General features: G+C 42.3%; 1 protein-coding gene across 5 annotated transcripts in view; it reads left to right on the forward strand.

Moving 5' to 3' along the window:
• Window positions 1–26,456, forward strand: part of KANSL1 (KAT8 regulatory NSL complex subunit 1) — a 101,922-nt gene that overhangs the window by 21,100 nt on the left and 54,366 nt on the right. The gene's annotated exons all lie outside the window — the stretch shown is intronic.

The following is a 26,456-nucleotide window of genomic DNA, read 5'->3' on the forward strand; positions in this document are numbered from 1 at the left end:
CAGTTCTCTCCATGATGTCTTGGACCTGTCCCTGAAATGAAATGTTTATCTTTTTACAATGGGAATCTTTGTTGTAAACCAGTTATGTAAAGTAAGGCCAGCCTGAATCTTTGTAGCTGACAGCATGTTTGTGACTGGGGAATTACTTTATTTGTTAAACCAACTGCCTGGAAAAAAACCTCTGAAAGGATTTGGTCCAAGTGCCAGTGGAAGTGTGAAGTGAGTGTGTTCTTCTCTTGAATCTGGGAACTTACTGTTGGGAATTTTATTCTTGTCTGTGAGTTGCATTAAATGATGACAACAGCCTAATAATTATGTTGTTAACTGGATGCTGTTTGCATAAGTATTAGGTGTCAGTTTGTGTGCGGAGGAGGAAGATGCTTGTCAAGGCAAAAGGTCTTGAGACAGGTCAAGGAGGAAGGGGGATTTTTCTTCTAAAAACAAGACTTTTCCCTAGGAGTGCATATCACAGTATTTTGCACAAATCTCTTCAAAGGCCATATTCTGTCTCTAGTCTATGTAAAATCTTGCTTGCATCAGTGGATGATCTCTTTCACCTTGATGGACCTATTGAACTTAAACCTCAGTCTGTGAAGTATAGCTGTGGTCGACAAAAAGCTCCCTGTAGCAGTCACAGGGGTCCTGTCTAGAATGCGGACGGCTTTCTGATCAAGGCTGGAAATAGTCGCTAGGACTTTTGCATACCTGTGCTATTTTGGGTTTGTTCAGATCTGTGGAGAAATAATGGAACGTATTTTGATACCTGTTGTCCAAAGTAATGTTAATGACTGGTCGAGTGCTGTGTTGACACAAATTTTACTGAACTAGGTAGGTGGACATGAACAGTGTGTGTACTTGGTAACTTCAGCATCCTCCAAGAACACACTCATATGGATGAGTGCTGATAAACAGATGTTACAGCTCTTGAATATTAAATTCCAGCTAAATGTCACATCGTGTTTTTGGGATGTTAGCATAGGATGAATTTCTGTATGTGAAGTCTTAAACATGGCATGAGTTCGGCTTTCTCCCAGTGCAAAACTAGTAGCCGAGCATGTGATCCCTGCTGGCTGGACATAAAGGCATTCTTGTGCTGTTAGAAAAGAGAGTTTAATAACTTTATTCCTGTTTTATAAAGTCCACAAACTTACTGTTGGGATTAGTAGTAAAATTGCATTTAAAAGTATTGTAATAGTTATTAGAGGAGACATTTGATTAAGATTCTGTCCAAAGTAATATTAAATTTCCCATATTGTGGGTTTCATAGATTCACGTGTTGTCTAGCAAAGTGAAATTTCTTTGCCACTCATCTTAATCCCAAGAGGAAGTGCGGTATTCAGAGACATGATGCGTGAAATTCTTTGCTGACTTTTCTGCCCTTTGTGTTAGTCATGCCTTTACATTCCCCAACCTCCTGAGCGCTCTTAAAAAGCCAAAGATTTTTTAAAGCTAATAAAAAGAATGATCCTTCTATTGTCTGTAGGTTCAGAAGCTGGTGTGTATGCATACTGGCATCTAGACCAGGCCCACCAAACCTTGTTTAAAGTTTATGCCTGTGGGTATTTAGTAATTAGTCTTCCCAGCATTGACTGTCCTGTTGGCATGAGTGCTTTGACATTGGGTCTCATGAGCTCTGGCATTACTGAAGTTGAGGCTGAATGCACATTTGTGCTTGTTAGCAAAACTCCTGAAGTCAACCTTAAGAGCTAGTACAAGCATCTGAGTACATCTAAATACCATTCTTTTCAAAGTAGTGCTAAGAGACAGGAAGGGGAAGAGCTGACTTTTCCACTGGGAAGCCGCCTTGGGCCAGCTTATTGTACAGAACCATTGTTTTACGTTTGTATGAGCACAGAACAGCGAAGGCTTTTTGCAGGGTTGCTCAAGTATGGCTGGATTTTGCAGCTTGCTGAATTTACTTATTAGAAGGAAGACTTTCACTCTGATTATCTTAATTTTGGTAGCGAGATGGAATATCTTAATGAGTGTAAAAACTTCTGTCTCATCCCTCAGTCAGCATCCCTTGGGCTGTGTATTGCTCCTGTGGGTGCCTCGACTTCCCCCAAGAAACTGCTTGCTTGCTTCTAGATCTTTAGTGAGAGTTACGCTACTAACGGTGTGTCTTGTAGCTTGCTTGCAGTAAGTGGCCATGTCACTGACTGCCTCTGGGATTCAAGTAGAAGCATGCAAATGAGACAGAAATGTGTTTACATCATGCTTAGATAAGAGCTGACCTTTGAGTTTTTCTGCCATGATGGCATTCCAGAATGAGTATCTGGTCAAGGACAGACTTCGAAGCATTTGTACTGTTCTGGCCCACCTGATCTTGGCTAGAGCAGCATCTCCCTGAGGAATTGCTGCTTTCCAGTAGCATTAGGGATCTATCAGAGCTTGGTAGGTCCTTTTAAAGCGCTTACAGACCTGCTGCCCAGGAAGGTGCTGTCATTCAGGTGCATAACCAGGCCATCATGTAATGCATAAACAAAGCAGGGAGGTATTCGTTACACCTTTGTTGCGAAGCCCTGCCAGCTATGGGCTTGGTTTAACGAGGCGCTCTTGATTCTCATGCAGCCGATGGGGAAAGAAAGCGCATGCAGACAGGGTTGGTTCATGATGTATTCTTAGGTTTATGTGGATCAGGGACCACCATGTTGTGTTTCATTTGCTCTCGGATTAATAAGCTGCTTCACGGCTAAGATCCTCTTATGTGTTGCTTCAAAAGTGTGTGCGGTGGCAGAGTTAGGATGAAGAGAAGCTTTGCCTCTGCTCGGTGGTGACGAAGGCAGGTTGGAACCTCCCCTGTGGAGAATCGTACTGAATTTCTTTGGCTGGGTGTGACCATAGGCAGCAGCTGTCTGCAACTGCGAAACCTGTGCTACTTTGAAAGGGCCCAAATGCTGTTGTCAGCGTGGTAGGATCAGGAACTGCTGTTTGTGAAAGGTTGCTCGAGCAGGGCATGCAAATTCCTTGCAGTGCTGGAGGGCTGCTGGCTGGGCTCTGGCTTATGTGGCCAGTGATGGTTTAGCAAGTAATCAAAGTCCTGGTGTTTCTGTGGCCCTGTACGTAGCAGTAGGAAATATTTCATGTGGCTTGTGCATCTTTATGGTAGTTGCTTTTCTCAGACTGGTTGGTTTCTTTGGTTGTCTTGCATTTGACTGTAGACTAGTTTCATCAGAATTTGTCAATTATTTTTGGCTGATTAGTTACCTATGTCAAGCAGCAATGTAGTCATTAGCTGGTAAGTGGTATGTGATTTAGTCTCTGTAATCCCCAGCTTCAGTCTGTGTACCGTGGAGAAATTTTCTGAAAAGGTAGTGAAAACAAATATTTAATTGGAATTTACATTTTAGTTCAGGTTTCTTATCTGGGAAGTCACTGTTTTGATGGCAGTTAAATCAAGCTGCTGAGAGTGAACTGAAGTTCCTGGTGACTAACTTCTCGCACCACCTTTTACGAGGGTCAGACAGTACCTACAGTGTGTTCAGTTGTGGTTGTTACAATGCCTGTGGCCATGATGCCTAAGCACACTTCAATTATGCCCGTTTACTGGTGGGAAATCCAAGCACCTTCTGCTCTTCATTGTTGCAGTGAATCATTTCAGCCTTGGAAGCCGGTGTGTTGACTCCTCCCTGTGCTGTGTCACATTGTGCTGTCTGGATTTCAGAATTGCTGGACTTGGAGTAGTAATGAAGATTTCTCACTAAGGAGTGCTTTTGTCAGCACTAATTTCAAAGTCCTGTGTTGGAGAGGGATGCGTGTGGCACTTGTGTCAGTGATTGTTCGAGGGGTAGTTGCAGTTGGTGCATCAGTTGACCGAGAAATAGGATTTAGAAATTCTGTTTTTTCTCCCTTGATTGTATTTTTCAAGCGAGAGCATGATAAGGAAGCCTGTATCTCAAAGAGCTATTAAATAGCATTTCTCAAATTTGTGACTTCATGGAGCTGTAATTCAGATGGCAAATCTCATGCTGTGAGGACTAAGGAAGCTTTTCGTACTGGTCACAAACACGTTTCACTAACTCTGATTTATGTAGAGCAATCCTAAAAGTTTGTCTCTACTCTTTATGACTTTTTCAGTTACCTGCTTGGCTTTCTGTGGTGTTTTTCTTGTTCTTGACTTCTAGCTGTGCTTGTAGGTACTGACAACAGCACAATGCTTAACCTTCTATTTCTCAGCTATTTATGAAAACTTGCATCTGTCGTACCTGAATTGCTTGTAATCCACGTGCTGCTCAGCAGCAATATGTTGGTCAGGAGAGATGTCCCTCAAGCATCTTTCGGTTGGGAAGAGAGAAAGAGAGCAAATACTGAACATGTTCTTGCTTTGCATTTGAAAGCAAAATAGCAGAGAGCAGTTCATTGTTCAGAAATGCTTAATCAGGTATCCAGAGTAAGTAGGACACTCTGCAAGTCCCTCTTGCTTTTAAGAAAAGAGGGCAAATCAGAACACTGCTTGAGAAAGATCTTAAGAAAAATGAGTCAGTTGTTTCTCCACGAAATGTTGGTCATAGTACACCTTTTACAGATACAATGGATGTCTGATAAGTTGGTTCTGACGATTATTTGAGCCTTGATCCTCATGCAGACCTTACTGGAGTATGGAAGGGGGGAGGTTAGGTGGTTTTGGTATAGGTACTCATGTTGCCATCCACAGAACTCGGTTAAGGCAGTGTTGTTGGCTTTCATCCTAGAGGGAGTTTGATGCATTGGTTTAAATTTATCTTTCTAGGCTGAAGTCACAGTTGTTTCAGGGGGAGCAGAAGGGAGCCAGCACTCGGTGTTGGGTCGTGTGTGCGAAGAGTAGCAGTGAAGTCAGGTGCTGCGGTGCAGGAAAGTGTTTGAATTTGCTGTGTGGAGTGTTGAATGCAGGCAAAGCATCTTTCTGCATCTTTCTTGCAGATGCTTTTCATGCTCTTGCAGGGGTTTGGGTTGTTCTGTTCGGTGTCAGATCTCTGCCTGTTTCTTGGGCTGTGGGGCTGTGCTGGGCTGGTGTATGAAAGATATTGCAGAGGACTGGAAGTGATTTGGTGTCTGGCACTACCAATAAACTATGCTTTGTCTCTATAGCCCTTACCCAGTGGGGCAGCGAGTAATAACAGGCTCTAGTTCAGATTTTTTAGGACTTGTGGGTGACGCTTTGGATAGGGTTGCATAAATATTTACTTTACTTTTCATTGGAAAAAGCCTGTCACAGCATCTGAAGCAGCAGAAAAAAATGTTTGTGAAGTTTGTGAACGTGAACTGGCATTAAAAACCTAGTGTGGTAACTTGTCTGCTTTCCTACAATCTCATGTGAAATTGAAGTTAGTGTTTGAGCAAGGGAAAGGGGCCCCACTTAGAGCCGATCTCTAATATTGAAGTATAATATACCGGTGTGGGGGATGGGGAAAAGACTTTTGTATTCTGTTACACCAGCATCTGTAAGCAGCTACAGTTTAGAGCTGCATTTTTGTTCTTGTTAATACTGACACAAGATAAAAAATTACTATATGGGTAAGATGAAAACTGAAGCAATGGCAAAAATGGACTTCCTTAAAGAGATTGTAAAGGTGTACTTCACAGATGTGTTTTTCTTCCTGAAAGATTTTGCTTTTCATTATGCAGTAACATGGGCTTTTTTTTCCTCCCCCTCCTTTGTTCTCTCCTCCAGCAGATACCTTCTGGTTGCACTAGCTCCGCAGCAGCGCTGCGCTAGACTTCCAGCTGGGGGAAAATGTTTTCCTTGCTAAACTGGCACTACCCCAGCAGATTTTTCCACGGAGCGTGTTTTGGGCACACCCTGGATATGGTGCGTTTTGCAAGTGTCTTGTTTCAAAGGCTTGGAGAGCTGGATGGCTTTGCTGGGCCATCCTCAGATAAAATGCTTTAGGGAGAAGAGAACTTAAAAAATTGACTTAGGTTTTACTTGCTGGATTTCTGGATGAAAGGAAGGACTTAAAAATACAAATAGGTGAAGGCCTGTGTATTGACTAGTAATTCAGCTGGGAAGTGGAAGGAGAAACTTGAATTGCAGTTGGGTCTGTTGCAGTTGCCCTTCATGTCTTTGGATCCAGATGGGAACTGGGGATGGTTCGATGCTCCACTGCACTTGGAGTTGTCTCTAACATCCTCTGGTTGTGGCTCTTAGCATTTGAAAGACTTGGCGATGTGCTCGTCCTTGATGTAATGGAATGGTTATGGTTTGCTTAAGTAACATCCAGCTCTACCCCCAATCCCCCCACACCCCACCCCCAGGATCTTCTCTGTGATAAGGTTACTTTCTGGAATGCCTGCTCCAGCCTTGACCTCAGCACTGAACAAGCTATTTATGGGAAGGGTACCTGGCACGGGCGCTCCGAGTTAAGGATTTGTTAATGGTGCTTGGGCTTTTGGTGTAGAACGTGCTTTTTCATTAAACTGCATCACATCAGCAGTGAGGGGGATGATACTTTGATGAAAGAGAATATTTAAAAGGGGACAGTCAGAGACTTGTGCTGTTGAGACCTTAAATTCACTGGTTTTGTTATGAGGATGGGGTGTCTCAAAAATTATGCTGCAAATTGGTCATGTTGAAGGTGGCTCTCCTATTGCCTGCCCCTCCCCCAAACCAGCCTTCAACTTTGTGCCAAAACACACTTGTTCCAGCAGTTGGCCGTGGCTGGTTATTGTGCCAAAGCAGGGAGGTCATCACGGTGATGTATTTAAAGCTCTTCTGTTAGTTGTAAGCTGTCAGGTTAGTGAAGGTGAACAACTTGGCAGATGGCTGTTTTCTCCCTGGTGCTCATGTGCAACCATGATGTCTTAACTGCAAAACGAGATGTTCCCTGTGATAGTGGTGGCAGAGGAGTTTGGCTGGTGCATGTGATGCTTCTGCTTCTGAAGCAGATTAATTTGTGCTGTCTTATGAATGAGCATAAGCATGCTCTTTCCAGAAGTGTTTAATTCTCAGAGATATTCAGCCCATTTTAAAGAGTTACGGCTCCCTTTATCTCTTAAATACGTGCATCCTTACTGTGTAAAATGTTTAATTTGAGTTGTCTCTCACTTATGTAGTGGAACAGTCAAGGGGAGTGGGAGAAAGGGGTAGTGTTTGACACAGATCTCACTGCAGTTTCATATGTCTCCTTGCAGCACTGTACAGTGCTGAGTTTGTCAGATAGTTTTGAGTGTTGTTTCACTTCTTTAAAAGTGCCTCCCAACAGGGTGGATTTGTGAAATGTGACTTCATTCGGCTGCTTGCTCAATAAAATATTCAGTAACTTAAAGCAATGAAAAAAAAAACAAACCCAAAACCCCACCAAAAAAAAACCCCAAACCAAAAAACCAAAACCCAAGAAAACACCCCCCACTATAATGGTGACTTTTTTTTTTCATTAGGCTCAAAACATTTGGTCATCAAATTACCAAAAGAGGGAAATAAGGAGGACCGGGGTACTCCTTATGCAGCAGAGCTTTAGGCTTTTGTATTTGTGACATTTTAGCAGTTTCCATAGTAACACATAACGATGTTGTAAGAAATGTTGCAGGGATTTTATTTGTATAAGGGAGGACTTTAAAATATTCATGGAAGGCAATGTGAATTGGAGGGAAGTCTAATTGTATTTTCTGCTGGGAGCAGAAAAATTGATGCTCTGTAGAGGAAAGTGATTTGACACATTGTCCAGAGTGAGCAGCCGCCTGTAGATTGAACTTGTCTTGGCCAGCAAACAGAAAATAAGAGAATTTCAGTCATCTTGGGAATGTTTGCCACAAAGTCCTTCTGATACTACAGGTAAAGCTTTGGAAATATTTTGCTGTCACTCATTCTCCAGGTCCAGGTAAAAAATATTTTATCTTGGAAGTGCTTTTCATCCCAGCCCATGTGCAGCTGGAGCTCATCTCCTATGATATTTGGTTAAATGTTTGGAGCTGCTGCCCTTTTTGTGTTCATGAGGGTATCTGTAAGCTTAGTTGGGTTAAAGATTGGCTGTCTCCATTTAGAAGCGTTCGTAGCAGAGTAGCTCATACGGCTTTACAGGCAATCTGCATTTAGTGAATTCCCTGGTGGCTCCTACTTAATGACCGGTATTGAGCTTTTGCTGTTTCAGGGCTGGTGACGTTACATTGCATTATCAAATCCAATCCACTCTTGAGTAAGGAGCAAAGGGGTTTTATGTAGATGCAATAGGCAGAAATCACAAAAAAATGGTTTCTGGGAGAAAAAAGGTTTAGAGAGGGATGTTTGTGTGCACATACTTAAGTGGGTGTAAGTTTGAGTTCTGGGTCAGCAGCTGTGCACCTAGCCCCGTATTTCCACCTAACTAGGTGAACAGAGGTGGTGGAGGGCAGTAAAAGGCAATGCAGTTTAGGTGACTTTGCAATTAAATCACTTGTAGGAACCTGGCAAGAAATTCCTACTTTCCAGATTAGCTTAAACATCAGTACATGAACGTCTTGCTTCCTTGTATCTTTATCTGTGGTTTTCTGTTATTAAGTTAGATATTTAATCTTTCGATTATTAAGTTAGGTATTATGTCTTCTGAGCTTCTGGCCTTGCCCCAATAGCTTGTGACTGGGAGACTGCTGTGAGCTAGTCCCTGCAATGGTTAGTGCACTCTGGATGCAGTTGCTGGCTGGAGGTTACAAACGGTTCCTTGCTGGCCTCTGCACGGCCACTTTCTGATTTTCCTCTGTCATAATTGCAAAGCTTGGGCGTAGTGACAGCTAGTTCTGCCCTGCCCTTGTCTTCTGTCTGCATCAGAAGCTGACTAGGAGTTAACACATTTCTTCTGCCCATTTAACTTTGGAGAGGGCACCTCCTTTTAATGTAGCAGCACTCGGTCCTGATTTGTTCCTGGGCCCCTGGATGTTGTAAATGCTGCTGCTCCTTCTCCTCCATGGGCTTGCAGGCACTGAGCGATCTGGTGGGATGAGCGATTTCGCTTATAGGAGCTGTACGTGCCTGTGAGCGTCAGTTCTCCCTACGCTATGTTGAGTAAAGATACGTTGCTTTTTTTCAACTTGCTTCTGCATTCTAGGTGGTAAAAAAAAGCACTGTGTGCTGCTGTCACCCACAGTGACTGGCCTTAAAAGTGCTTGAGAAGGAGGTTAATGTATTCAGAGGTGGGTGCAGCAGCTGCTGGTAGCCTGTGCATGCCCTGTGTATTTCTGCACCCCCTTAAGAGGGTATGGCACAACAGCTCTGCAGCTGGGGCACGACGCTTGTTGTTCACCTGCAGTCTCCCTGCCCATTGCCATTACTTCAGGCCCTGTCCTCGTCTGGGTGCTGTGGGTGTCAGCACAGAGGAAGACAGATTACCCCTCTGTGTTTGTACATGGAGCAGGGCAGGGGTCTGATCTAGAGGTAAGAGCTGAGGAAAGAGACAGGCAGCTTTGGAGGTGCTTTGGTGCTCGGTGATCTTGGCTTGGCGTGGCTTTGGCAGCTTCTGACAAAATTTACCTCCTGTGGTCCCAATTCCTGATCTGGGTGGTTTGATGTGAAGAGGTAATGCCACTCCATGTTCCTAGTGGCTTTTTTTCCTCTGCTGGAGACTCGCATCTCAGTGGCCAAGGGGAGAATATTTCTGTTTAGCAGCCATTACTGTTCCTAGGCTCAGATAGTTGCATGAATAAAAGTTGCAGCAGCTAAATCTGCCTATTTTCGTGTGAATTGGAGCCCTTCTCCATGTGACTTCTGCTATTCCAGTGCTGGCTATTTCAAAAAAATGAGACAATTAGCCTTCTGTGGATCTGCATTTTGAATGCAGAACACTTGCAGGGCTCTTGCTCCATGTATGCAACATTTTGTGGTATTGGCTTTTTACTGTCTCAGACTAAAACAAGAAAATTATTCTCTCTCTGCTCCTTCGGTGTTGTAGGTAGCTCTCCTGCCATTTGCAGAAATTTCTGAAAGTCAAAGGGAAGATGCTGTTTATACTAAGGCAGAAAATAATTCAAAGAAACAACCACATTAGGAAATCTTTCAAGGCATTAACCACTTTTCCTATGTCAAGGCAGATTAAATTGATACAGATTAATTTTCAGGTATTTTTCATCATAATATGTACGCCAGAGTGTCATCTAATGACTTCACCAAGGTTCGTTGTTCACGTGTTGGTCAAAGCCTTACCATTTTAAATAAAATAAATCTGAGTAGTAGCTAGCCACTTCAGTGTGATGAATCATATAGTGCCTAAAGACAGCTTTCCATATTCAGCCCTTGCTCACTCCCCCCTACCATCCCCCTCTCCCTGCCTCTGGAAATGGGCAAGAAGCCCAAAACAACTTAACTCTTAGTTATTTAAACCTATTTTTAATAAGTGATACTTGTAGAAAAATCTTACCTGAAGGCTTTGACTGACATTGTCTTGTGTGTTAGATCTTAAACTGGCTTATGAAGTGTGTAACTTTGCTGGGTTTTTGTGTTTGGTTTTTTAGCTGCTTTTTTATGAACTTGAGCCGTTCTTTGAATTCTTACTAACAGGCTGAAATTACATCTGTCTCCAGTTACAGCGGTTCTGTTCTTGTTCACTCTTTTGTGTGAATCTTTGACTTGTCAAGTGTGCCCTAGTGCCCCTCCTCTCACTCCTGCATTAGCTTTCCTCTTGTATTAATGTCCAGGTCTTTTCAATATAAGGAGTTGTAGTTATTTTTGCAGCTAGTTCTCCTGTGTGCTGGCTGTTGAAGTAGTGTTTATTTTCAAAATAGTATCCTCTGTAATGAGAAAGCTTTTGTAACCCATCCTAGTTGTCATGGCAGAGATCTGCCTTTTTCCCCCCTCTGCTTGCTGTTACCAGGCTTGCTTTGGTTATGTTAAACTCCTGAAACCAAATGCCTCTTCAGGCTGGGTACAGGTAAGCCCTAATCAGATTAGCTGCTCTGCAAATTGACTTGCTTATTTTACCTATGTTTTCATGTGCTTGAGCAAGTGAATTTGTGTGCTAGGACAAGGCACTCTTCTATGATAAATTAAAGGAAAAGTGGCTTGATTAAGGCTTTAGGTGGCTGTATGAAGACCTAGTGAAAAATATCAACTGTGTTTACTTGAATTCTCTATGTGCATATGAATTTTTCCCCTGTGCGTATATGAATTTCTTTCCCCTTTGTTCTTTCCCTCTCCCCCATGGGCAGTAGTTGCATGTTTGCCGTCTCCACCACTTTGTGTCCTTTGGTAATTTCTGCAGCAGAGCTTCTTCTGGACCAAGGTTTGCCCACTATTTGGGTCGGTGGTTGGGGTGCACAGGAGCTCTAGTTGTCTTGCACCCTACTTTCCTCTTTGTTCCTTCCTTTTTCTATCCTTCCCACAACTTAAAAAGATGGTATCTGAAAACTTTGTGGTGCTCAGCAATGCAGCTCCTAGAGAGGATAAGATGCGTAGAAAATCTTGCGCATTGTTTTCTTCATTGTTGTCTTGTCTTTGAAGGCTTTGGTTGTAAATTCCCAGAAGCTTTTAGTTGTGATGCTTGGAGCAAGCAATGACTGCCAGACTTCAGCGTTGGGGAGGTAACCTCTGCAGTCTCTCATAGCAGTAACAAAGTAGTCCCCACTAATGAGAGTCTGTTGCTGTAGCTGAGTGTTACTCGGTGAATCTGCCATAGGAATCCTCTCTTTATTGTTTTGTTCTGATGTTGTGGCATTCCTCAAAATCGCTTTTATCTAGTTCTTGTCTGCTTGTTAACAACCATCTGCATCCAGAGCACTTGGCTACTTCAAATGTTTGCCTTATATAATTGAAACTTTTTCCTCCCCTCCTTTTGGAGCTTTCTAGTAAGAACTTGGTTTTTTTTTTTTTTCTTTTCTCTGTGATGTAGGTGTTTGAATTTCTCAACTAGTCAAACTAGTACATAAAGTAATCTTCCTGTTCTGAGTCTTGCTGTAGTAGTCTTACTGGGAAAATATTTGTTTTCACTTAAATTTACTAGGCCTGAGAGAAAACTCTGTAATCTTCCTTCCAGTTTTGACAGACTGAAAACAAAATTTCCAAGAATACATATCCGGTGAAGCCTTTTCTCCCTTCCTGCCCCCCCTCCCCGGTCCTATAGAGATTGACTGGAGTTTTAAAGTGAGTTGGATGCTTATCGCCCAGTGATTGGGGATTTTGTTCAGATGAGAAATACTGGGATGTGTGTGCGCCTGTCCTTGCTGCCCTTGAGGACTGCTGACCTGGTACAAATGGGAGTATTAATTGAAGTAATGGAGCTCTCCTGTGTTTGACTTCATTTCTGAGAGTAACTTGTCCAAAAGCATCTTGCTTTATTTGTTTAGCTGACGCTTGGTGAGATAAAGGAGGTTCTGAGAATTTGTGATTATCTACTTAACTGTGGCTTATGCTGTTGTCTCTTCCAATGCAGCAGAGCAAGTAGGTAGCACCCCTCCTCCTCCTCCTCCTCTCTGCCATGAAGAACAGCAGCTGCCCGATTTCCTCAAGGATTAATCATCTCCATCGTACCTCTGATCAGTTTTTGACACACACTAGGGCAGAGAGCTGAACAGAAAAGCGTCGACTCTTGCTTCACAGAAATGTTGTGGAGAATGTAAAAAAACATGCAGAAATTTCACTTAGATACACCCCTTTTTTAATCACTGTAATTGCCTGTTAGCTTACTGCTGGCTAGTATCACTTTTAAAGTCCTGGCATTTATTGCAAGAGATTGTATGGTAATTTCAGAGGCTCATTTTCCCTTTGTACCAAGGTCTGTCTGGGGTTTTTTAGGTGAAAACATCCCATCCTCTCTAGTACTAGTTGTGAATTTCCTTGCCCTTTGAGCAAGATGACAGTACTGAAGTACAATGGCTGCATTATGGTTCTGATTCTTACCACAGCTTGTTCCAGCTATGCTAATGAAAAAAATTTGTCGTATCTCTTCCAAAGCTGGGAATCCTCTAGGTCTGGGGAAGTGAAAATGTGTAATAGTTTGGCTGTTCAGCCGGCTTGGCCCTTTGGACCCTTTGAGGCTATGTAGTAATCGACTTGCAGTGATGGCTCTTTGTTTCTGATACAATTACTTTTGTGTTGGCTTTTGTTGTGAAACGTTTGGCTTCAAAGTTTTTGAATGCATTTGAAAATGTACCATGTGTTTTACGCTTTCTTCTGACATGTGCAAATAACGTTGACATGAGTCAGAAGAGTGTTATCCTAAAGCTGCAAAATCTCAGGTTCAGACCAGTATAATTCGCTGTGATGGTGAATGATCCTGTTCATAGCGTGATCATGCATCAGACCTTGGGTTGTTGAATCTGCTGTCAGCCTGACAACATTGTTTGCAGCAGATTTTAGAAATCTCAATAGATTGAGAATCTGTATTCTGTTCTTTGCTTTGTGTGAACCTTTTTAAATTTTGTCAAGCGCTGGGGTCTGGAAGATGACGTAGTACTACAAACTATTCTCATTTGCTGCCTTTGCTTATGGATTGCTTGACTGAAAGTTGCCACAGTTCAATATTTTTGGCTCTTGTCCTGGCTTCTTAGACATGTGAATGTGACATGCTTTGCTTTTGGAAAGTAGTGACTGTAAGGCAAGTGATGCTCCATTCACTCCCCCTCCCTCTCCCTCTCCCTCAAAAGAATAAGAAAACCCTCCTGAAGTAAAGACATCTTTGGTAAAAAAAATCTCCTGATGAGATTGATCTCATGATTTTTTGAGAAACTGAGGAGGGTTGGGGTAATGATGGAAGCTCTGCCTCTTGTATGAGATGTTTCAATGCTGCCAATCAAAACATCTTCTAAAAATATCCTATCTTCTAGAAGAATCTATTCTTGCAAATCAGAGCCCAATATTAAATAACATACTGTTGATTGCAAAGGATCCAAATTAAAGAAACAGACCAGTATTTATCTCTCTTTTCTCCCTTTCTACCTCTTTATTAAATTGCTGGATATTTGTTGCAGGCTTCACACAGGATGCAAATAAAATTAGTCTGAGCATGATATCCTTCCAAAAATGTGGTACTTGAACTGCAGGGGAGTTTGCTTGGAAGGTGGAAGCTGGCTCGCTTTTCTCTACAGAGACTTTTTTCCTGTTGCATGCCTGGTGTCTTGGCATGAAGTAAACATTATCTAGTCCTTTTCAAAAGTCCTGAAGTAGAGAGTGCATCTTGGCTGAACCTAATTGAAAGGGCTGGGGAAAATCTATCCAAGAAAAATAAATTTTTGGTGGAGCAGCCAACAGTGTGTGTGACAGGAACCACTTTCAGAGGGATGGGGGTGGTACAAATAGAGCGTTTTGATTTGGCTCTGGGAAATACGGGTGAAATGGGAGGATAATGAGCTTTTGTCTTATTGGTACAATTAAGATATAACCATCTCTTTTAGCCTAAAATAATTCAGTTCTTGGTGTTTTCTCACCAGTTCTTGTTCCTGTGGCATCTCTTTCCACCTGGTACCCTGTATTTTCTAATCTTCTGTAGATCTTACAGAAGAGCATCTCCCTTTCCTCCTGCTCTGTAGACCGCAGGGCCAGGTATCTGCTGAGTCTGGCAACAGGGACCGTCAGTCATGTTGCGATACAGGCACCTGCCCGTGAGGGACTGCATTGCCCGAAGCTCTGGCAGGGAAATGAATCTTATAGCCGCTGGTGTTGGGTTCATGAGGCTGTAAAAACTTGATGGGGTTATTAGTTTGCAGAGGTACAGTTCATAGGGCTGTGTTTGTTTAGGGAGGGAGAAGAGCTGAAAAGCGTGCCTGCGGTGACAAGGGGACGTTTCCCCATGGCTGTTGTCTGTCCTCTCCCTGGGTGGTGCGGCGTTAGGGTCATCTTTTCCAGCTTGTCTGTGGTTGTCTCTTCTCCCTATCCAGCCCCTTTCTCCCAGTGTTGTGATTTAGGGACTCCCCTGTTTGTATTAACAACGGGGAGGAGTTGCGTAGCAGTGGCAAACCTGCCGCGTCTGCTTGATACAAACCCGCATTGTCCTTGATGAGGAAAGAGCCTTCCAGTAATTCACCTTGCCAGCAAGAGAGGGGATTTTTTTTTTTTTTTTTTTTTGTAAGAGCAGCTGAGTTGCTTGAAATCAGTGCAATGTTTAGTGACACCAAAGGAGAATGTACTTTTGTGGGTAGGAAATGCTGCTTAATTGCTCAAGATGGCAGTTTATTCTTTCAGTCTATGGAATTTCAGTCTCTCTGAAAACCAGAAATGTGGCTGGTAACTCATTATTTTGATTTCTTGCTTGCCGCCTCAAAATAGTAGAAAGCATCTTGCACTTGCAGAATGAAATGATGATTCTTTCTGTATCTAAATGAGATTAAATTAATACTGCATTCTGTGTAGCTTTTTTTTATGAACAATCAGAAGTATTCTGTTCTTTTGCAGGATTGTGTTAATCATTAGAAACTTTGTGGCCACAGGTCTTCAACTCATTAAGAAGTGTAAACAGGCCAACAAAAAGCTGAGATGTGCTGAAGGATAATTCAGGTAGCATCGGGATCAGAAACAGGCTGCCGAAACCCTGAGTCGTGGAAATAAATGCAATTGCTAGTACATTTACCAAACAGTAGCTGAATCCGACTGTTCTAAAGTAAAAATGGTCTTATTTTCTCTTTCACATGTTCATGTACAATCCTTTTTTTAGCTGTTTGTGTTTTTTAAGCTATAGGGAATTGTGAATGACTTGTATGAATTTACAGTGAGTTGTGAAAACCTTGAAAGATGTCTAAGCATTTTGGAGTGTGTGTATGTACACAATGTATACGTGGTATACAAGAAACTTTTTTTAAAAGAAGTCTCTATGTTTAGTTATATCCCAGCAGTTTGCTTTTGAGGCCTTTGCTCTGATTTCCTTAGTTAACAGATATGGTTCAGTTCATTGGCTGCGAGGAGGAAATCTGAAGTCTCTTTTTTATGTAATTAATATAATTTTATTACAGCAGGTTTTAGGAAGAGCAGAAAGTGAGGTATAGGTTAGTAGGTAAAAAAGCAAGAGTGTTTTGAGAATTTGAATATGAAATCTTGATGTGCGTGACACGTTGCTCATAGTACAGCCAAGTCACCAAAAATGCCACCTGCTTTATTTCTTCAAATCCAAAACTCAGTCTTGCTCTTTCTCTACATGTCGATAATCTTATTGCACAGAGGGAGTTAGGCTGGACCACATAACTCTGTTTCTGTAGCCACTTTTGTGTGCTCTAAAAGAAAGTATAAAAACTAAGTAGGAGGATCTGCTCTTTGTGACAGGTTTCACTCATGTTGGTTAGAGGTTGTTTTAAATTTTGAAACATGAGGTTTAACATCTGTTCTAAAACTTGCTGTAACTTCATGTGGGTAACAGTAGGCAAAATACTTAAACATGGCTAAATTCTTGGTTTGTTTGGTAGCCTGCTAGAGAGTTCAATAGTCTTTGATGATGTTTTGGGTTTTCCTTATTTGTAACTTGCAGTTTTCAGAAATGCATTGAGGTTTCTCTTAATTGCTGCTTCACCATCACTTGTCTAAGCACTGCCGTCAGAACTAGAACTAGCGCAGTATAAAACACTCACCCCTGCTGCAGCTCATTCTGCCTTGGCATCTCAGCGGAGCCACCTCTAATCTTGCCATTAGAGGTTGAAGGTAGACCTGTTAACCTCTCACACCCCTGAAGAAAAATAAAACCCAACCTCAAAACCGAGTTTACCCAAAACTTGCTTAGCCAGTGGAGCATCTGGTCGTGCGTGAATTTTTTTTTTAAACAACATTTTGCCTGAAGATGTTGCCTTTTAGCAACATCACAGGCCTGAAGATGATTGCCTTTGTCTGAGAGATTCTTGGGACTTTGCAATCTCTGCGTAAAGTTGCTGATGGAATGGTATTTCATGCTGTCTGGAAAACCTGTTAACAGTTGCATACGGTTTTTAACATGGATGTCTCTTACAGTGAAACAGCTCTGTGTTCATTGTATGTGGGGATAGGGGCTATTTGATTGTTGGTCAAATTTGTGAGAAAGCTGAAGGTGGAATCAATGAAGAGCTTTTTTTATTCTCTCGCTGTTGGACTTGTCCTTTCAATTCCTGCAGCACTTGAATATTGGACCTTGTAGCTCCAAATGTCAGTTTGTTGGCTTGCTTTTGGGGACAGGCTTCTGCAGTGGGTAGTAGAGCATTCAGTCTAGCTTCTGCACTACTGGTATTTATTTTAGTTTTATAACTTGCTATGGCAAAACGTAGAGCTGTTATATAAGTAGCTTTTAAAGATGGGACTTGTCAATAAGAAGAAAACAGCCTGTAAGCTTTGCTTAGTAAACCTTCAAATGGAATTAAGGGGTTGCAAATAAATTTGTTCTTAATAAACTAAACTCAGTGCAGTTAGCAGTTTGTCTAGGACTTAGTTTATAAGATAGAACAGACTTCTTGCAGCTTTTTTTTTTTTTTTGTAAGTTCTGGTTGTATATCAAAGAATATAAATCATGAGTTCTTTGCCACCTTATGAAGGTCAAAGTCTGGATCCCCATGTATCAGTCTGGAGTGGTGACTCTGGGGAGGAAAGCTGTTCTCAAAATCAGTAACTGCTGCTTTTTAGTTCCCGTAGGCCTTGCTTCCCCCTGCTTTTTTCCTCCAAACTGGAGACTGTGAAGGTATATGGATGGTATTGCACTTTTAAACAGAAGAGGATATATTGCCTTTGTCTTCTGTGTCTCAAGTGCAGCTGTAACAAGCAGACCTATTACCTGAGGTCTTCAAGGATGAGGCTTTTGCAGTCTGTTAGCAGGAATAGTTGGCGTAGTTTACTTGCAGAGATTTCTTTCTGAAGTAAAGTAAGTATAGATAATTCTTGACTGAAGCCCAAGTGGGCTTTGCAGCATTTTGGTTTTTTCCTTAGAGAAATAAGGGGAAAGTGCTCCTCTGGGGGGTAGACTTTATCTATAAAATGTGGCTAAACATCCTCTTGTAACTCTTCCTGGTGAACATCAAGTATCTATGGTGTCTAACTATTTACATCAAGTTGAGAAAGAGCAGGCAACTGTTTGGATCAAAAAGAAGCAAGCATGGTGGCATCTGGAGCCTCGATCGCAGTGTTGTCCTCTTCCCTTGGCCTCGTGAAACTCTGAGGTTTGTTGGGCCACTGTGGCCACCTCTGCTGTACTCAGTGTGAGCTTTTCTGGTCTTAACAGATGTCTCCCTGAAAATATGTGCCAGTATTTTCTGTCTGCTGGTGACGAACAGTATTTCTTTGTTGCTGTTTGGCGAGAGAAGGGAAGCCAGCCAAGTTCAGTGCTCCTTCATGGGAGAACATATCTCATTGCTTTGAAGTTGTATACTTTTTAAAGTGAGATCACATAGACTGTAGCTCTGAAATTCTTTATTGCAGTCACTGAATTATGTTCCAGTTAGTAACACCTTCTACTAAAGTTTGGTCCATTTTTTAATCCTTTTTCTCTTACTGCTCTGATGATTGGGAGAAAACTAGTTCTTTTGCATCCTTTTGGGAGATGTATAACAGACCCAAAAATTCATCTGGTCAGTCCTCTTACTGGTCTCTGATGCCATCTCAGCCAGATAACCTGTGCTCTAACTTTGGACAAAAAGACACTTAAAGACTGGACATCTGTTTGATTCCTAGGAGACCAAAGCAAAGATCTTGATGCAGAGAAATGTTGTCTGTCAAAATCAGAGTTAAGAAAACTGTTGCATAGGTGGTATTTTCTGGAGGGTGTTCAGCTGAAGTTGATGATTTACCCATTCCTTTGCCTGGGAATCTCTGAATCTGGGTGCAGCTGGTAACTGGGAAAGACCAGGGTGTTTCTGCATGTGGGAGTTTGTGGGAGGAGGGTGTCAGTGGCAGTTGAGTGGTTTTGTGAAGTTTTTTATTACAGGTCCTAGGAGACAGAATTCTTGGAAGGTGTAACAAAACATCATCTCCCTTTACAGCAGTTGAGTTTCCACGTGGGGGTTTGTGCATGTGTATCCTCTCCACCTCCATTTTTCGAAAAGGAGCTTATTGTGGAGTTGGGAAGTACATAGTGTGTTGGGCTGCTGGAGTTCAACAGCAATGGATTTAGTTTAACAAACCCCTCCTTGAGACCCAAACCTCCTAAGAATTCCCAGCACAGATTAAGCTCCTTTCACTCTATGCATCTGACTATAGATGCATCTGCATCTGACTCAGGTCTAACTTTCCTCCTCCTGAAGGGTAAGGAATGGCAGCTTGGGGAAAGGTATCAAAGGCTCACAATGCTTGATCTGTACGCCCTTCTGGTGTCAAACCCCCATATAGTGGAGCACATGGGATTCCCTTTGTTTGCACTCTGATTTGCGCTCTTGCTGTCCACATTCTCAGGCTGCTTGGTCATTGAAACAACTTTGGTACATTTATGAAATTCTTGTCAGGTTTTAGCTTGTTTTTTGAGTGTCCTTCCTTTGCAGTAGCGACAGCTTTCTCGTGTGCTGCAGAACAGCACAGCTGAATGTATCAAAAGACAGTTCTTTGAGCCTATGTTGGAAAGAAAAGCCCTTGGAAGAGAGAGGGGGTTAATATGCTGTTTGATCAGATGTTGGCTTCCTTCCCGACCTTGGGGCTGGGACCCTTTGGAGCCCTATTGCATAAGAACAACAGAGCAGGAAAGATTTAAACCAGCAGTGAGCCCGTCCCGGTGCTGCTCTGATCCTCTGGTGGTCGTGCTGCACGGCAAACTTCAAATAGCTGATGCTCGTTTCTAAGAATGTCATGAACTCCGTGGTTTGTGTTCTTTTAGGAAAACCTCTTGAGTGAGTCTTAAATCATGTGTATATGGCTAATTTAAAACACCCCTTAAACTTGTAGCGTATCCTTTCTGTGTGGAAGAGCGTGCTCATGCGTACAGCGTGAATTTGTCTTCTGCAGGAAGCACTAAGCGCATGATTTGGACGCTGCCATTGGGAGGATGATTTCTTATGGCTGAAAGTGCTTGCGATCATTCTTGAAATAAATTGCTCTTATTTCCTGCTTGTGTCTTGCCAAATATCCTAAAGCTATATGTTCACCTTCTTTCCCCAGCAGTATTGGGAGCTGTTGGGTAGAGCCAGTCCCCTGCTTCTGTTCCAGTTACTCTGAAAGCAAAGAAAAGCTTTAATGGGTACTTCTTAATTTCCTTGTTAGAGAATTGAGAATCCATATGGGAGAGAGACTTCATGATATCTGCATTCTTACTGTGTGGGGAAGATTTTACTTCACAGCTCTTCCCCTCTTAAAACACCAAAGTCTGTATTGAAGCTGTTTTGTAGAGAATTATGCTTAAATGGTATCATGAGCACTTGGATGCTCACACCATTAAGTCTCTCTTGCATATTGAAAATGTGTATGTTGAAATGTGTATGTATGTATCTTGTATGTGAAAAATCTGTAAAAGCTATTAACGTTCTTCACTAGTACACACACCTTTTCCTCCTTTTCAGGAAAATTAGTGTTAATATCTTGGTAACTCTTGCAGCTGTGGTTTACGGCCTCAGCAACTGCTTATTTTTGTTGCGATTGCAAATACTTGGACATCTTCTCGTTCTCATTAGGTTAAGGATGGCTCCTTCTGTCAGTAGTAAAGGCTTGAATCATGAACTTGGGATTGAAACATGCGAAACACTTGTGGTGAGATAAATTGGAATATAAGTTGCAGCCTGCCAGCTGCTCAGTAGTGGCTGTGTGTGTTTTTGCCCTGTTGCATTTTTCATGCAGGGATAAGGTCTGTATGTTGCTTTAGGATGGAAGAGTGCAAGAGGCAGGTACTGTATGTCACGTAATGCAAGTCATACTCTGCCTTGCTTAATCTATGCTGAGTTGCTCAAGGGTGTGAGCTCCTGTACTCCTCTGAGCAGTCGAGAGGCTCTGGCCTGAGAGTGGAATTTGAGGCTGAAAATTGGCATGGGGATGTGCAGATATTGCTGTTTTCTAATGTTAAATATAATCCTTCTTTTGAACAGATTAATACATAAAACCACTGGGCAATTGCGTACAACAGCCTCTTGTCCTCCTGGCACAGATAAATCCTAATGGTGGATTTTGACCTCTCTTACTCCAAGAAAACTGCTCAGCATCTGCTCGAGAGACGCTGCTGCTGTTTCAGTGCCTGCGGTGCACCCTTTGCACTGCTTGCACAGCCCTGGCAAGAACTGAAACTGTTTGAGCTGCCTTGCTGGGCATTGTCTGGTGATTAGTTTATTTGAGAGCTGGGCGTATGTTAAAGTTCTGTAATCAGCAAAATACTTGTCACATAAAAATTGGGCTTCTATTTTCTGTGTTATGATATTTTAAGTTGAAACTTAAGGGACTATGGTTATTTTCGATATAATTATAAGCTCCAACAGAGCTAGCGTATCTTTTATATATATATATATATATATTTTCTGTACATATTAAAAATATCTGAGAAGACTATAGGAAAAGTAAAGCATGGGGGAGGTAATTGATTAATGTCCCTGCCGGTTGGAACAGGTAGTTAAATTAAGGTAGTTGATGGCGTTCAGTGAGAAGTTTCCTCTTTAAGGTCACATTTTTCTATTCTGGATTTTTTCTCAACTAGTGTTTGAAATGTGTTCCAGGATTTGCTTGTCTCATTTAGCATGTCACTCCTTGTGTTCATGCTCTGACCGTTGTGCTCTTAGACCAAGGTTAGTTCTGGATTTGATCATATCGTATGTTATTTGGAGAGCTGTAGGTGCCAGGCATGTTGCAGGGTGTGTTTAGCTTGTCAGTCTGCAGAAGATACCGGTGCTCCAGCCAGACCTGCCCACGCTTAACCTGGCTTGTCTCGTGCTCCCTGTGCTGCTGGTCCTGGCATGGCTGGTCAAATGCTGCTCACTTGCAGTCCCAGCCTCTCTGCGAGGGCTGAGGCCTCTAGCAGTGAAATTTGAAGTCCAGCTCATCCCAGACTGCTGCCTTGCTTCTCCAGCTGGTCATCATTAGTCAGCAAACATTTTTTTTTTTTTTTTGTGCTCCCTTGTCTGCAGCGAGTTGGTCTGAGCTCTGCTGCTCACAGCGGGAATTTTCCCAGCAAGGCTGTGGTTGCAGTTAAGGCTTGGCTCTGCCCTGCTGTGTCCGATAAGGACGGAGCAAATGGAGAGGGGCCCTCTCTGGTGGGGCAAAGTGATTGCCATGCTGCACCTCTTGTTAAAGACATTCCTTTCCTACTTTATTTATTTTAAAAAAAAAAGCGGCAGGGGACGGGACAGAACTCCTCTCCTATAAAGCAGCAAAACTATTGATTCTTCTTTTTACCTGTGAAACTTGCAGTCCTCTCCTACCCTCTTGCATTCATGTCAGAAGCAACCTGTTTGTTCCAGCTGACACATGCATCCCTCCTGGTATTTTCTGCCTTCTCTATCGGTACCCTGGGATAGTATTGTTTGTTTACTCTCCTGCACAAAATGCACAGGAAAACAAGAGTGGCGAAGCGTTAACTGCATGAGTGGCCTCAGCCCGGCGTCTCATTCGCAGGATGCTCTCGAGCGCTGTAGGCAGTCCGACTGCCAGGCACTAGGAGCAGCAGTCCAGTATCTTGAGACTTACAAATCACGTTAACAAGGACAATATTCACAACTCTGGCCAGGCTGTTTTCTATTAAGAGTAAGAAAAATGTGAAGTCCTAGGAATTTCGTAAAGGCTTTTGATATGTGAGTACTCAGTGATGTACTACAAGATCTGGAGGAAAATAAACTTTTGATTAACAAATAAACTCCGTTCCAGAAACTCCCTGCACAGTACTTAGAGGCTTTTTCAGGTACAAGGAGTGAGACCTGGGCTTGGGTATTCTGTTGAAGAAAGCTGCCTTGCTGTGGATTTCCATCAGGCTGCCATGCCTTTTGTGTAAGCTTGTGAGCTTCTTTGGTTGTTTCTTGCCCGAACCTCATTTTGGAACTTAATATACATAAATATGTATATAAATATTTAATATTTATATGTAATATTTTGGTTAAGCCTTGCAGAGCTTTTCTTTCACTAAAGTTTCTCATGGAAGGAGTGTGCTGTCTCACTGTGGAGGTCAGAAAAACTATGGGCCATAAAGTTGAGACTTCTCAAGCTCTGTGGGTATCCTATGACAAAAGTTAAGCTGCTTTTTTGCCGATTTTAAGGATAATCTCCTGCCATGCAGGAATGGGTTTTGATATTATTTCATTTAGTTCTAGGGTTGGAACTTGGCTGTGTAGATTTCTGTACTATGTCTACAAAAAGCAGACATTTGTGTAGCTGTGTACTGACAAGCAGAAAGACAAATTCAGAATGATCTGCTCTGGAAAGGATCCAAACGTTTTAATTTGTGTGTATGTAATTCTAGTATCTCTACTAGAGCCAAGTCTGCTCTCCTTAGACTTGATGATAATGCTTAGCACATGTAGTGTTTTCATCTTGAAAGCACTACACAAACATTAACTAACCTAGCAGTTAAGCTCTAAACTTTCTTTTAGCTAACATTTACTTAGGTTTGAAAGCAGGCTGCTCTCTGCACTGCTCTATGCAGGCTCTATAGTGTTATATACATTGACTGGGAGCATGTCTCAGGATGGACTGGCAAAGAGTGCTAAAAATAGCTGCTGATGGTTCCTCTGGGTAGTGGAGGAAAACTCAGATTGCTTTTGAATATGAATCACTTTACTGATCTGACCAGAAACCCAGTGACCGCATCTCAGCTACCATTTCGAGTGGAGCACCGAATTGATTCTTCTGGCGAGAGTCTTTAAATTTTCATGTAGGTCGTAATTGGGCCGATGCAACTGATGTCATTTCTAGTGAAATGATGAGGCAGCAATGAGCTCTTGCTTCCACTCGCTCTGCTCGGGGACCGGATCTGACTACTTTTCTGGCATAATACCATGTTCCAGAAAACATGAAACTGTCCTACCTTTGTTGCTGTACCATTGGTAATTACTTAATCAGCTAAAGGACTGAATTTGGTAAGCAAAATAGTTGAAATAAACACAGTTACTCTGCAAGTACTTCTGTTGGGACCTCTGGAGGCCACGCTGCTGGGGGAATTGGATAGGTTAGAGATGCTTTCATTCCCAGGGACAAGAGGACATGTTACAGGGTGTTAAGTCCTTGAGAACCATTCCTGGCTTTTTTGGCATTGTGGTGAAGCTTTAAAAACCTTTATCTTTGTGCTTTTGCTAGTGCGTTATTGTTGCTTCTTTTACTTCACTTAGCAGAACAGGTGGCCTTATTCTTCGCTATCTTGGCAGATTTCCTCTTAAGCCTTATTTTAGAGAGTTGAAAGAGGAAGAGGGCATAGGGTGCTTTTTGAAGCTGTATTCACTGAGGACTATATTCCCACCAGTGTTGTGAAGTCTAGAATAGTTACTCCAGGATTCTTTGCTGTTTTGAAGCAATTACAGTTTCTCAATCTTGCAGTGGGGAACGTTGCCCTATAAAAGAAGAATATAACCAGGAGAAGCATTGAAACATGGAAAGAAGGATCACAGGTTTTATTCACTGCCCCAGGATTTATCCGCTTTGTCTCAAGACACGCGCAAGTTTTGCAGGAGCTTGTGAAGGCTTGGAAAGATGAAAATAAACATGGTCAGCACTCTTCATCTTTGAATATTAGGTGGTTGAACAGAATTGTTGCATAATGAATTTTGACATTTATTAACCCCCTCCTTCTCCCCCCCCGCCCCGTCCCACTTCCTATACCTTTGAGTAAAGCCTGACCCAAAGTGTCTGTTGAGCAGATGCAGGGATGCTATACTGCTGCAATTAGATAATGTTTTTTCTGGTTTTACCTATGGTTTCTGTAATAACAGTTGAAAATGGGTGCAGCCTGTTCTTTTCCTGTTATATGAAATCAATAGAGAGGCTTAATTTTTCTTTTTTTTTTTTAAAAGTTCTGTTATTACTAAATACATTTTAAAGGGCTGTTGGTTTTGTCAACAGTCTGAGCAGCAGAAAGGGAGACAGATGCTTGTGATAGGTTGTTCTTCTGTGTATGCTTGAGGAAAAACTGAACACTGATTTTGTAGGAAGGGTCCAGCAGAGTCTGGCTGTGTCACCTCCGTCACACCATGCCTCTTTTTCCATTAACTGCAGGACAATCTGAGTAATCAGATTCTCCAGTGAATTGGAGCTGGGACACTTTCGGTTGTTTGCTCTTTTCTTGGTATATGATTCATTTAGTTTTGACTGGGACTTTGGGAGGATGACTATAGCTGTGATGAAGCACTGGGATTGCTTATTAGGGTAGCTGCAAAAAGAGATGCTTGTTCCAAGTCTGTTCCACCTCCTTGTTTTCTAATTATGTATTTTAATTTGTCCCTGCTCAGATCACCTGTAATAAATCAGACACCCACAGGTTACGTGACCCTGGTCTCTGTCTCTTCTGATAAAGGTCTTTAAATGATGTTTCCAGTTTAGCAATCAGGTGCTGGAAGATTGCTCTGAAGGACTTAGCAACATTTGAGCTCAGTTGTATTTCAAGTCTAACCCAGCCCAAATATTTTAGGGTGGCCCATGCGTGCGGCTGTAGGACTGTAACCCCGACATGCAGCTTAGAGACCTGCTTGAAGCTGTGCTGGTAACATGTTCACCAACATGCTATAAATAACGAGTGACTTCCCAAACATAATGAGTTTCTTTATTGTCCTCTTAATAATGTGTGAAGAAGGTGTAAGCTCCACCCAGATCACATCCCCTTCCAGCTTAAAGAGGTAGGTGTGCCTTCTGACGGTGCCCAAGCATCTCTTGCTTAAAGGGTAGGTATTTTGGTTGCAAACCTTCCTTGCTGCTGGGTGTGTGGATGATGACTGATGCAAAGCTGAGCTGTGCTCTCTTAGAGACTGATCTGCCAGACTAAGGCATCTACTTCTGCTCTCCACTAGCTGCTGAAAATGGATGATGGAGTAGGGATTGAGGCAAGTAGTAAATCTGTGTAAGGAGTGGAGTCTTGCCTGCCAGTTTTCTTCATTTTAGGCCACCTTTGAAGAAGGTGGTATGCATCGGATCTCATGTCAGTGCTTTCTGCTGGATCCTTGCCATCTGGATAACTTTTATTTTCTGTATGTGCCTTTAGGCAACCTGTGGTAACTGAAATTTGCTGTTCTTGATCCTTGTCCAGCCATCTTTCAAATTCTCGTTCATTGATGTGCACGACAGTGAGTTTAGGGCATCTCAACACTCTCTACACCTTTTGGGGGAGAATTTAATGGAAGCTAGAATGAAATCCTTGGATTAAAGCCTCCATGATGGAGCTGATTCCAGTAAGTGATCCAAACACTTGGCTCTGTCTCTCAAAAACACCATGTCAAAGTTAGCACGGCTGAATGTTTTAATACTTTTAGTACTTGCTGGGTACTGATGGTTGGGACGCATTACTAGGACTGAAAATATTTTCTGCTTGAATGCTCCCTGACTGCGCACACAGTGTGTATGGACAGTGCATCCTGATCTTCTAGCTGCTGGCCTTAAAAGAGCAGGACAAGACTGAGAGCGGTGCAATGCATTGGGCAATGGGACAGAAAAGCTGCTGGAAGGAGACAAAATGATACTGAGAGAACTGGCAGGAAAAGAAGGAAAGAAAGCTTAGAGAAATGGTGTCAAGAATACTTTTTTTCCTGTAGCCTGAGATTATAAGGCCAGA

Source organism: Harpia harpyja, chromosome 4, assembly GCF_026419915.1.
Source record: "Harpia harpyja isolate bHarHar1 chromosome 4, bHarHar1 primary haplotype, whole genome shotgun sequence".
Lineage (NCBI taxonomy): Eukaryota > Metazoa > Chordata > Aves > Accipitriformes > Accipitridae > Harpia > Harpia harpyja.